The sequence below is a fragment of the Panthera uncia genome (genome assembly GCF_023721935.1).
Source record: "Panthera uncia isolate 11264 chromosome A1 unlocalized genomic scaffold, Puncia_PCG_1.0 HiC_scaffold_17, whole genome shotgun sequence".
NCBI classification, from domain to species: Eukaryota; Metazoa; Chordata; class Mammalia; order Carnivora; family Felidae; genus Panthera; species Panthera uncia.
In genome coordinates this window covers 130,211,675-130,222,875 of record NW_026057577.1, presented here as the reverse complement: position 1 = coordinate 130,222,875, position 11,201 = coordinate 130,211,675, and the positions used below count along the sequence as shown (strand labels likewise).

At 36.9% G+C, this 11,201-nt stretch overlaps 1 pseudogene; it reads left to right on the top strand.

The window, feature by feature from the left end:
* The first annotated feature begins 6,481 nt into the window (after positions 1-6,481).
* LOC125935301 (39S ribosomal protein L39, mitochondrial-like) lies at positions 6,482-9,046 on the top strand (annotated as a pseudogene).
* Positions 9,047-11,201: the final 2,155 nt, after the last annotated feature.

Sequence of the window (11,201 nt, the reverse complement as noted above, 5' to 3'; positions counted from 1 at the left end):
GATGGACACAAGGAGAGAAAACAAAATGTGATGATGATTGTGTCTCCTGTTAATGCTGATCAGAAACGATTCATCCTTAAAGAGGCCTCAACAATCAAAAAGACAGATATGTAATCCTATGACCATGAACATTTGGTCCTAATGGCAGAGATAAAGGATATGTATGGAATCACCAAAATAAATACTCTCTCATAAAGACTAATTCACCTACCCCCACTGGGGATATCCCAACCCAGCATGAATAGAAACCAGCACTGTGCCTTTAATACAGCATTAATTCCAGAGAGTGAAAGATAGATGTCATGAGGCCTCTTCCATTGTGAAAGGGACAGCAATTTGACACCAATTTTTAATATTGGTCTGTTTTCCCTGACTGTATTGCCTCTCAAAACATTAACAATATGAAGACTTAAAAAATGCTTCATCTATTTCTACGATATTTTACATAATTTTGTCTCTAAATAATTAACTATGTTAATATCACAGGAAGTATTATAATGGGGACATGACCTCAGAATCCACTTGAAAGCTAAACTGAAGGCATTATCTCCTAAGTGGCTAGAGACTCATTGAGAATTTTTAAAAGTTTGGAAGTCACATTTTGAAAGCTGTTATTTAGAGAAATTAAACACTCATTTAGGAGGGAATGATGCAGAAAAGATTTGTGTATGGTTGCCAGAAGCAAGGCTATTTCAGTAATCCAGGTGTGAGATGATGAGTTCCAGAACTAAGGTGGTAGGAGTCAGCAAGTAAATAAAACAACACATTTAAAGACATTTAGGGAGAAGAACTGACAAGGTTTGATTGCCTATTGGAAATAAGTAATGAAAGAAGGAAATGTATTAAGAATAACTCAATACTAAACTGTACACAAATGATTTGCTTTCTGAAAATCATCTTTTCTATTTCATAAAGTTAAATGACCATATAGAAGTGGCTATAATGGGGTAGACAAAATGGAGATTTAGAAGGCGATCAAATTATTCAATAAAAGATATTAATTGAGAGTCTGTTTTAGGACAGGCACTAAACAATAGGCCAAAGCTTAGAGTGACTAACGACTAACTATGAATAACACAGACAAAACATACTTGCTTTAATGGGCACTTATTTAGGTGGGGAGCGGGGCAAATCGAGATAGCTAACTCATTTTCATAGCATTTTAGAAGATTATAAGTGCAGTGGAAAAAACAGATCCTGCTGAAAACGATCACAAGTTTTGGGATGTGTAAAATTTTGAGTAGAGAGATTAGAATAAGCCTTGCCGAGCAGGGACATTGGAGCCAAGCCTAGAAGTGAGTGAGTGGGATGTATGGTAAAGAGCAGTCCGAGTAAAATGAACAGCTGATGGGGAGACGCTGACACAGAGTTTCACAAAGGACACAGAAGCCAGCGGCAGATTAAAGAAACTCCCACTAGCGATGTTTGCACAATTTGAGCATCTAATTGTATTTTCTTGGATATGTGTCTACTGGTTTTTGAGCCCATCCTTGATTTCTGATGCACAAAATTATTGGAGGCTTAGTTTGTATGTTTTGATTCTCCGGACCCCAAATCACTTATGGGTTAAAAAAAACTTGCAGATAGTTTTCAAAAACATGACAGGGGTCTAGTCATGTTCACTGTTGGTGCATTATTATTACTTCTAAGCCTTCTTGGTGGCCTATCTTATCTGCTCATCTGTTTTTTGTTTTTTTTATCTATAAGCTTATGTCATGTTTTTCATTCCAAGCCTTCTCACTTTACCCTTATTGGTATCTATAGCTCCCTTTGCCTCCAGAGACTCTGAATTCCCAACTACAAAGGTGTTTTATTTCCTTTTGCAATGTACACAAAATAGAATAGGAATTGCTTCACCAATATCACGACTGATAACATACCACCCAAGTTCAAGATTTCTTTTCTCTTTTTGTCCTTCAGGCTACATCCCGTAGAGGAAGTGCAATCAAAGTATAGTGTTCAAAATTACTTGAAATAATTAGTTCCCTGTGTGTAGGTGGATGCATATATTCTCTGCATATTATAAATTTGATGTAGTTATGTTTTTCTACTTGTATTTAATTTTAGCTTTATCCTCCTGTTTGATACAATTTAGATTTAATTGCATTGTTTGACTTTGGGAGTAATTAACATAATTCAAATATCAAAGTTTCATTCCATTCTCTATCCCTGCTATCTACCATTGCTGTTCTTATTGATAAATGATTTAATTGAATTAGCTTTGTGTTTATGATGTGAATTTCTTTTCTTTTTTTCAAAAATGAGATCACACATACATATTCATGTCTTATTTTTTTGATTTCCTTACAACAAAATGCAGTTTATATATGTATATGGTATCTATCTAATTGCCCATTGCTTTTTTGATAACAAGTAACATTTTGTCCTAAGAATTACACTAGATCAAAAAAGTATTTTCACTCTATTTTACAGCCTTATAGTATTCCATTGATATACAGTTTTGCTATACTCCATAGCTATATGGTCCATAGCTATATAGTTAAAAACCATAGTTTTCAACCAATGTCATGTCAGGTTGTTTCTGATGTTTTACTATTTCAAATAAGGCCACAGTGAATATTTTTACATATGTTTGGATTGTTGGAAGTATATGGAATTCTTATACGTAGAATTGCTAAATGTAAAGTATAACTGTAAATACAGTTGTTGGTTTAAGATGTATGTATTGTACTATATACAAAGGAGTTACACAAGTTAACAAGTGCATTGGTTGTGCTTAAGGGAGCCTGTTACCCTATAGCTTGCACTAAACTATATTATTTAAACTTTGCTGTAATGAGATAAGAAATGGTATCTTGATATAATTTTAATTTTAATTTCTTTAATTATGAGCATTGAGCGTTCTTTCAAATTTTTAAGAGCTACTTTAAATATTTGTGTGTGTGTGTGTGTGGTGTAGTGTATACTACGCATCCTATGTGTGTGTGTCTGTGACTTTTGCACATTTTTCATCAGGTGTTTAGTCTTTTTTTTCCCCTCAATATTCAAGAAAATGTGGCATAGGGGTGGCTCAGTCGGTTAAGGGTCCAACATCAGCTCAGGTTATGATCTCATAGTTCATGGGTTTGAGCCCCAGGTCTACCTCTGTGTTGACAGCTCAGAGTCTGGAGTCTGCTTGGGATTCTGTGTCCCCATCTCTCTCTGTCCCTCCCCCCTTCATGATCTCTCTCTCTCTCTCTCTCTCTCAAAAATAAACATTAAAAAAGTTTTTTTTCAGTAAAAAATAAATCAGCAAACACTAAAAATGTGGAATATACACAATGGAATATTATTCAGCCTTAGAAAAGGAGGACATTCTGTTACTTGTAACAATGTGCATGAAATTAGAGGACATTATGCTGAGTGAATTAAACCAGACATAAAAGGGAAAATCCCGCATGATCTCACTTATATGAATCTGAAATAGTCAAATGCATAGAAGCAGAGAGTACAAGGATGGTTGCCAGGGCCTGGGAGGTATTAGTGAGAGGGTACAAACTCTCAGTTTTGCAAGATGGAGATTTATCTAGCATAGAGATTTATCTAGCATAGAGATTTATATAGCATAGAACCTATAGTTAATACTATATTATATACTTAAAAGTTTGCTAAGAGGATAGATCTTATGTTAAGTGTTAATGTCACACATAAAAAATAATGGCAAATATAGAGGGTAGGAAGAAACCTTTGAAGGTGATGGATGCATTTAGAGCATAAGTTATGGTGATATCAAAGATATATACTTACCTCCAAATACACCGAGTTGTATTCATTAAATATGTGCAGCTTTTTGTAGGTCAGTCATACCTCAACAAGGTGATTTAAACAGTATTTGCATATTTGTGCATTTGGCCTTTTTTCTGTTATATTCACTGAAAAAAATATGTTCCAGTTTGTATTTACTTTTCCATAAGTAATATTTTACTTATTTTTTTCATGCAATTGTTTGACATGGCTGAATGTATTGATCTTTTATTATATCTGCATTTTTTAAATTTTTGGTTAAAAAGTATTCTTTCACATCCAGATTTAAAGGGAATCTACACAGAGTTTCTTCTATTGTTTGTATAATTTCATTTTCTTTTAAACTTAGGTAACATTCACTTGGTATTTATTCCAGCACACGTATGTTTTATGTATTCGATTTTATCAATTTTTCTTTTGCAAAATGACTATCCAGTTTTGCCAACACCGTTTCATAAAAAGTCCACCTTTTCCTCAACTGTTTGAGATTCCACCTTAATTACATATGAAAAATGTCCCCTGTTCTTGGAAGTATTTATGGACTGTCTGTACCATTTCTCGGGTTTATAGTCATTAGAATGGTTTGTCATATATTTTGTTATCTGACAAATCTAAGGTAACTATAATCCTCTATTTTCAGATTTTCCTATTTATTTTATATATATATATAAACGATATATTTCATATTTATTTTTCCATGCGAGCTTTATAACCAACGGGCCTATGTGTGGGGGAAGGGTATGCTATATTTATTGGAATTCGGTGGAACTGACTGACACTCTATTACTCTAGCAGCTGTTTGCAGGTGGATTGGTGGTGAGAATGGTGAGCAATGAAGGAAAGAGGATGAATAGGCGATAACGAAACAATCTTGGTGAAAGATGGCTAAGACTTGGCCAGGTTAGTAACAATGGAGATGGATTAGTGCTAAAAGTTTGAACATATTTAAAAAAAAAAGGGGGGGCACCTGGGTGGCTCAGTTGGTTGAGTGTCCGACTTCGGCTCAGGTCATGATCTCCCGGTCCATGAGTTTGAGCCCCGCGTCGGGCTCTGTGCTGACAGCTCAGAGCCCGGAACCTGTTTCAGATTCTGTGTCTCCCTCTCTCTCTGACCCTCCCCCGTTCATGCTCTGTCTCTCTCTGTCTCAAAAATAAATAAACGTTAAAAAAAATTTAAAAAATAAAATAAAAATTAAAAAAAATAAAAAAAATTTTGAACATATTTTAAATGCCATAGCAATGGGATTTCCTAAACAAACAAACAAACAAAAGGTATGTGAGGTATTAAAACCAATTATATTTCCAAGTACTCTGGCCTGAGCTACCAAATTGGTGAAGCTGTTCTCTACTAAGGAATGGAGAGCTGTAGAGGAAATAGCTTTGGTGAAATTTGTGAGTTACAGATCAATCCCATCTTACTTTTGGTGCGTTAATTTTGACTGAGTTGCTTCCTAGTAGTGGTACATTTTCTTTTTATATTATTATAGAATCAATCATAATATGTCCTTATTTTTTTTATACTTCACTCTCTCTGTGGTTGAGCCCTATTTTTCTGTGTTAGCTTCATTCCGACCCCTACCTTTCTTTTTTACCCTGATCATTCTTCTAAAAGTCTATCTTTATTCTGAGTCATAATTAGAGAGCCAAAATTTCATTCTGTTTACCTCTAATAACATTTGTTCATTTTAATCCCCTTATTTACTTTTCTTTGAGTTTACATTTGATTTTTTTAAGTTACTGATTTGACCACTTCGCTAAATTTGCTTCATTCTAGATAATTTTCTAAAACATTCGATTAGCATTATAAATTTTTCTCCAGTAAAATTTTTGGTTGAATTTGAAAACTTTTGCATGAAGATTTTTAAGTTCTTAAAATTTTATGTATTTTATCATTTCAATTATTACTTGCTTGTGAGATAATATCACATCTCTCTCAAATGTTTGTTCATTTTAACAGAAGATCTGTCTTATCTTCTGTAAGAAATATTTGGAATATATATTTTTTTCTATATAACTCTAAGTACACTTGAAACAAATCAATCATTTTGTATGCAATCAAACCCCTAGATTGTGAAGACTTGTTATTTGGTAATTGAAATATTTATGCCTTAATGAAATACTCAGATAGAACTAAAAGTGTTTGCAGCTGCTTTGTTTCAGAAATGGCTTTAAAATGATTGTAATGCCAATCCTTTGTGACTAGAAAAAAAAAAAAACTTCAAAATAATTAGAAGCCATTTAGTTTTAGAATAACTTCTCAAAGAATTGGGAATTAAAATTAATACCTAGACACTAAAGTCTCTCATTAGTTGAACTGTTCATAATCAATAAATTTATAGTTCTAAAATGCTTAAATTTTTGGAAAGAAGAAGTATGTAGTGGTTTACAGATAAGTGTCATTTGACAAAAATTTTACAAAGACAACTGACATTTTCATTAGTGAGATTAAAACATGGGAGCACAGGGGTGCCTGGGTTGGTTTAGCGTCCAACTTCAGCTCTGGTCATGATCTCATGGTTTGTGAGTTTGAGCCTCACGTCAGGCTCGGTTCTGACAGCTCAGAGCCAGGAGTCTGCTTTGGATTCTGTCTGCTTTGGATGCTTTCTCCTTCTCTTTCTCTGTCCCTTCCCCACTGTGTTCTCTCTCTCTCTCTCTCTCTCTCTCTCTCTCAGAAATAATAAATGAATAAACTTTATGAAAAAGAAAAATATGGGAGCACAAGGGCCACAAAAGGGGCAATGTCCTTGGGGGTCGGTAGGCTTCAGCTTTAGCAGGCAGCCCCTGGTGGTGGTATGGCATGACTGGCTAGAGATTTCTAGCACCATGGCCAGCTTCTTAGCTGTCATGGACAGAACTGATGAAATGCAGAAGGATCTCCTTAGTAAAGACAAAGACATGCAGTTATCCACGAACTGAGAAGAGTGAAGCTAAACACGTTGAGAAAAATGATGCTGACCCTATCTTTGTGATGAACAAAACCATTTCAACTCATTACAATTTGCCAGGCATCTGAGTGGGTGGTAATCCTGGAAGTCCATTCCAGCTCTTGTGGACAAACAGCCTTGGAACATGTACACCCTGGTGACCAAGTCCCGAGGAATTTAGTTTCTTACTTTCAAAGGTCATGAGCAAGGAGAAGTGAATACGTCTTATGGGCATTCTTGTGCCATGATGATGGACTGTATGACAGAGAGGGCATTGGAAAGTGAATATGTGGTCAGTTTGTTCAGAGCTCCAGAGGTTCCTGCAATCTTTGGAGCCTTCTGTTATGATACAGTTTTAGATAAGGGACTTGATGAGTAGATGCCAACAAAAGAGAATCTACATTCCTTCACCAAAGATGCTTGCCCTTTGACTTATAAAGATCTTCCATTTGAAACGCTGGAAGTTGAAACAAATTGGCATTAGAAAGACTTTAAAACAACAAGCAAAATAGATCTCGTAGAAGAGAAGGCATCTGGGAACGCTGAGGATATCATCCAGCTACACAGATTTGATGACTTAATTGATGTGAGGAAGGGTTCTCTTAGTCCAAGAACAAATATTTGTTCCTGTTATGTAGCATCAGCAGACCACTTTCTAAAATTAAAAAAGAATATTAAATTAAAATAAAAGTCTTCTATGAAACAAAACAAAATAAAACATGGGAGCACAGGCTTCTCAGCAGGCCAGGAGTTACAGTGGTTGTGTGATGCTGGCCTTGTTAGCTCTGATGCCTTTCCTCGGTTTTTTGTTTTTCCTCCTACTATCCTCTGGAACTCTCTCTCATCACCTCTCCATTTCCATCATCTCACCTTTTCAGAGAAATATTCCTGTGGTTTAGCTCTTTGTAGGCTATGTTCTCCGGTTTCATTTTAAAACAGTGTTTGGGGTGCCTGGGTGGCTCAGTCAGTTAAGCGTCCGACCTCAGCTCAGGTCATGATCTTGCAGTTTGTCAGTTCAAACCCTGCGACGGGCTCTGTGCTGATAGCTCAAGGGCTGGAGCCTGCTTCAGATTCTGTGTCTCCTTCCCTCTCTGCCCCTCCCCCGTTCTCACTCTGTCTCTCAAAAATAAATAAACATTAACAACAACAACAAAAACAACAACAAAACTGTTCCTGGGGCGCCTGAGTGGCTCAGTTGGTTAAGCCTCAGTCCTGATCTCCTGGATCATAGATTCCAGCATTAGGCTTTGAGCTGTCAGCGCAGAGCCTGGAGCCTGCCTAAGGTTCTATGTTCTCCCTGTCTCTCTCAAAAATAAATAAACTTTTAAAATCATTAGTAAGTTAAGAATAATAATAAAATAATAGTTTAAAGAAAGTGTTACGCTGGGCCACCTGGGTGGCTCAGTGGGTGGTTAAACATCTGACTTCTGCTCAGGTCATGATCTCACAGTTGCTGAGTTCAAGCCCTGCATTGGGCTCCCTGCTGCTGTCAGGAGGGACCCTGCTTCAGATCCTCTGTCTTCCTCTCTCTCTGCCCCTCCCCCACTTCTCTCTCTCTCTCTCTCTCTTTCAAAATAAAAGTTAAGTAAAACATGTCCTATAACCTAAACTTGACAATTAACTAGCTTTAAACACAGAACTGAAAAAATTTTATATAAAACTATATTTTCATTCTGGTTCATTTCCATGTGTTAAGCCTAGAGCCCTAGTTAAGGGCCTCCATTCACTGTAGCTAAAGACAGTCCTACAAGACTGGGATTGTTACTTGATTTTTACTATATTCAGTACCATTTTTTGCACTTACTGCATTTGCAACTAATTGACTTAGACAAAATGACCCCAAAATACACTTTGTGCATATGTCAAATAGAAAATGAAAAATAAACACTTTATGTTTTAGAACAACTGATATCAGAAAACCCGGTGACTTAAGGTTGCAAAGGACACCTTGAGAAAAACACAATAAAGCACAAGAGTAGTGGGCAGATTGTAATACTGATAGGCTCCAAAGGATTTAAAGAAAATCTTTCCATGGAAAGACACCAAAAACAAAGGTTTAAAAAAAAAAGTCTATGAATAAAATATAACCAATGCATATACGTGATTTGCAGGATGATATTTATTCTCTATTTCTTATATTTGTATCAGGTTTAGGAAATTTCCACCATTCTCCCCAAGAGGAAAGTAGTTGGTGGATGCATTTGGCTCAACTCCATACACAATAAGGAAACGTGGGAATTTATAGCCAAGGAGCAGAGTGGAGAATTACCAAGAGGAAACATCAGAGGTGACAATGGGGCCGGATTCTGGCTAAACTCACCTACGGGCTTCTTGCTGAAGGCGGGCCAGAGTGCTAGGACATCACCTGGGGAATGGTAGAGGTTGAGGACCCATATTAGATATCAAGGATTCTGACTAAACTGATAGCAGGATTCTCAATGAAATTGGGTAATGCAGAGATGACCATGGAAGCCGAGAAACCATACTTGCCCAGAGTTCAGAGTAGAGCTTAGTAGGCTGAGTAGAGCTTAGTCAAGGAGGAAATCTTTGCCACAACTTCTCCCCAAACCTACTGCCAGCTCTATGTTTCTCTATACCCCTTATCATCTTCTAATACAGTATGCAGTTGATTTATTCATTTTGATACATTTCCCCATGCTAGCATGCAAATTACAAGAGACCATGGATTTTTGTATCTAATTTGTTCCTTGCAATTGATCCATCAGCTACAACATTGATTGCCCAGAGTAGATACTCAGTAAACATTTGCTGATTTATGATCTATTGCCTAATTTTTGTTGGGCTTTTGCTATAAAATAATTCATGAGAATTCCTTCTAATAACACCTAGAACAAAACCTTTAGTGAATGAAAGCAGTGATCATTTTGTCATATTTTAAGAAGTTAGATCTGTAAAGGGTTAATATAATGCTGTAGAAAGTGAAAGCTGACCCTTTTAGCTGACAATCCTGAATAAAAGGTGTAATTAGCATACTGTTTTGCCTCTTAGATACAATTGATTTTACTGTTGCTAGAAATAGTAAATGGAAGAATTCACTGATTTTATTCTTGTGGATGTTTCTCCTCTTCCATTTAAAGCACCTGAAGTGTTGCTGATAAGCAGGCTTGAAATTTGACAAATATTCTCTAATTTCCTCCTGGTTTTCAAGTGTGCAAAACACAGGCAAAAAAAAAAAAAAAAAAAAAAAAAAAAAAACAGAAAGCCAGAAACCTTGTCATAATGTCAAAATGAGAATAAAAGGAGGTCTAACCTCAAAAAGAATATTTTTAGTTGAAATATACATTTGTATGTGAATATTCTAAATATTATCGTTCTGAGTAACAAATCCCATGGATTTCAGGTACTCTGGGAAGAATAGTTACAATGCATTTGTCAATGATTTGCCTAAATTTCACCTACAGACTTTTAAGTGCTGAGGGGATTTTAGTGACCAAGAGAACAAGCTGAGTGCCATTCACGCCCTCACTGAAGTTACTTATGAGAAGACATGGATTCAATCATGCATATACACGAATTTTAAAACAGTGTGCAGGGGCACCCAGGTGGCTCAGCTGGTTGAGCAGACTTGGGCTCAGGTCACCGTCTCGCTGTCTGTGAGTTCCAGCCCTGCATCCGGCTCTGCGTCCACAGCTCGGAGCCGGGAGCCTGCTTCAGATTCTGTGTCGCCCTCTCTCTGCTCCTCCCCACTCACGCTCTGTCTCTCTTTCTCTCAAAAAGAAAGAAACAGGAAAAAATAAAAATAAAATAAAACAGTGTACAATACACAGGGCGTGTTAGCAATGTACAAATTGTGCAATTTAAACCGCTTTGAGGTCTATGAAGGGACCCTTGAAAATTTGATGTGAAAGCTGAGACTGTAGAAAGAAGTAAGTAAATGCTAACCTAAGTAGAGAGGACATACAAGAGGAGGGGTAGTCTATGGAGAGGGTGTGAGGTGAGTATTTCTCTGAGCAATGCAGGACATTGAAGGACGCTCCCGCAAAAGCATAGAACTTCATCGAAGAGAGGTGGGCTATGGGGCTCAGAAGATGAATGGCCTGATCACATATATGAAAAAGGTTAAAATTTATCTTCAAGATAAATGAAGCCATTTGAAGATAAGTATGGCATCACTGAAGAGAATGAAACGGAAGACCACGAGAGACCCTTGGAAGACTAGTGCGGGCATCCAGACCGTGGTAACGTGGACTAGGTGGGTGGCAGTGAAAATGCAGAGAGATGGATAGATTCCAGAGTTATGAGAAGTAAATGATTGGATCTGTGCGATGTACGAGGAGGAGTGAGCAAGTCTCCCGTCGCCGTATGTGGCCTGAGAAACTAGGTGAATGCGCTTCCTAATTTGCATGTTTCTTTTCTAATATTGAAATAATAGAGGAAGAGTATGTGTGGAAGGAAAATTCAATGATGAGTTCAATTCTAGGGAGAAATATTAAACACAGTGGAGGCTGACTCAGATAAGTCGGAGCTGAAGAAAGAGATTGGTCATCAGCGGCACATGCATGGTGTTCTGTTT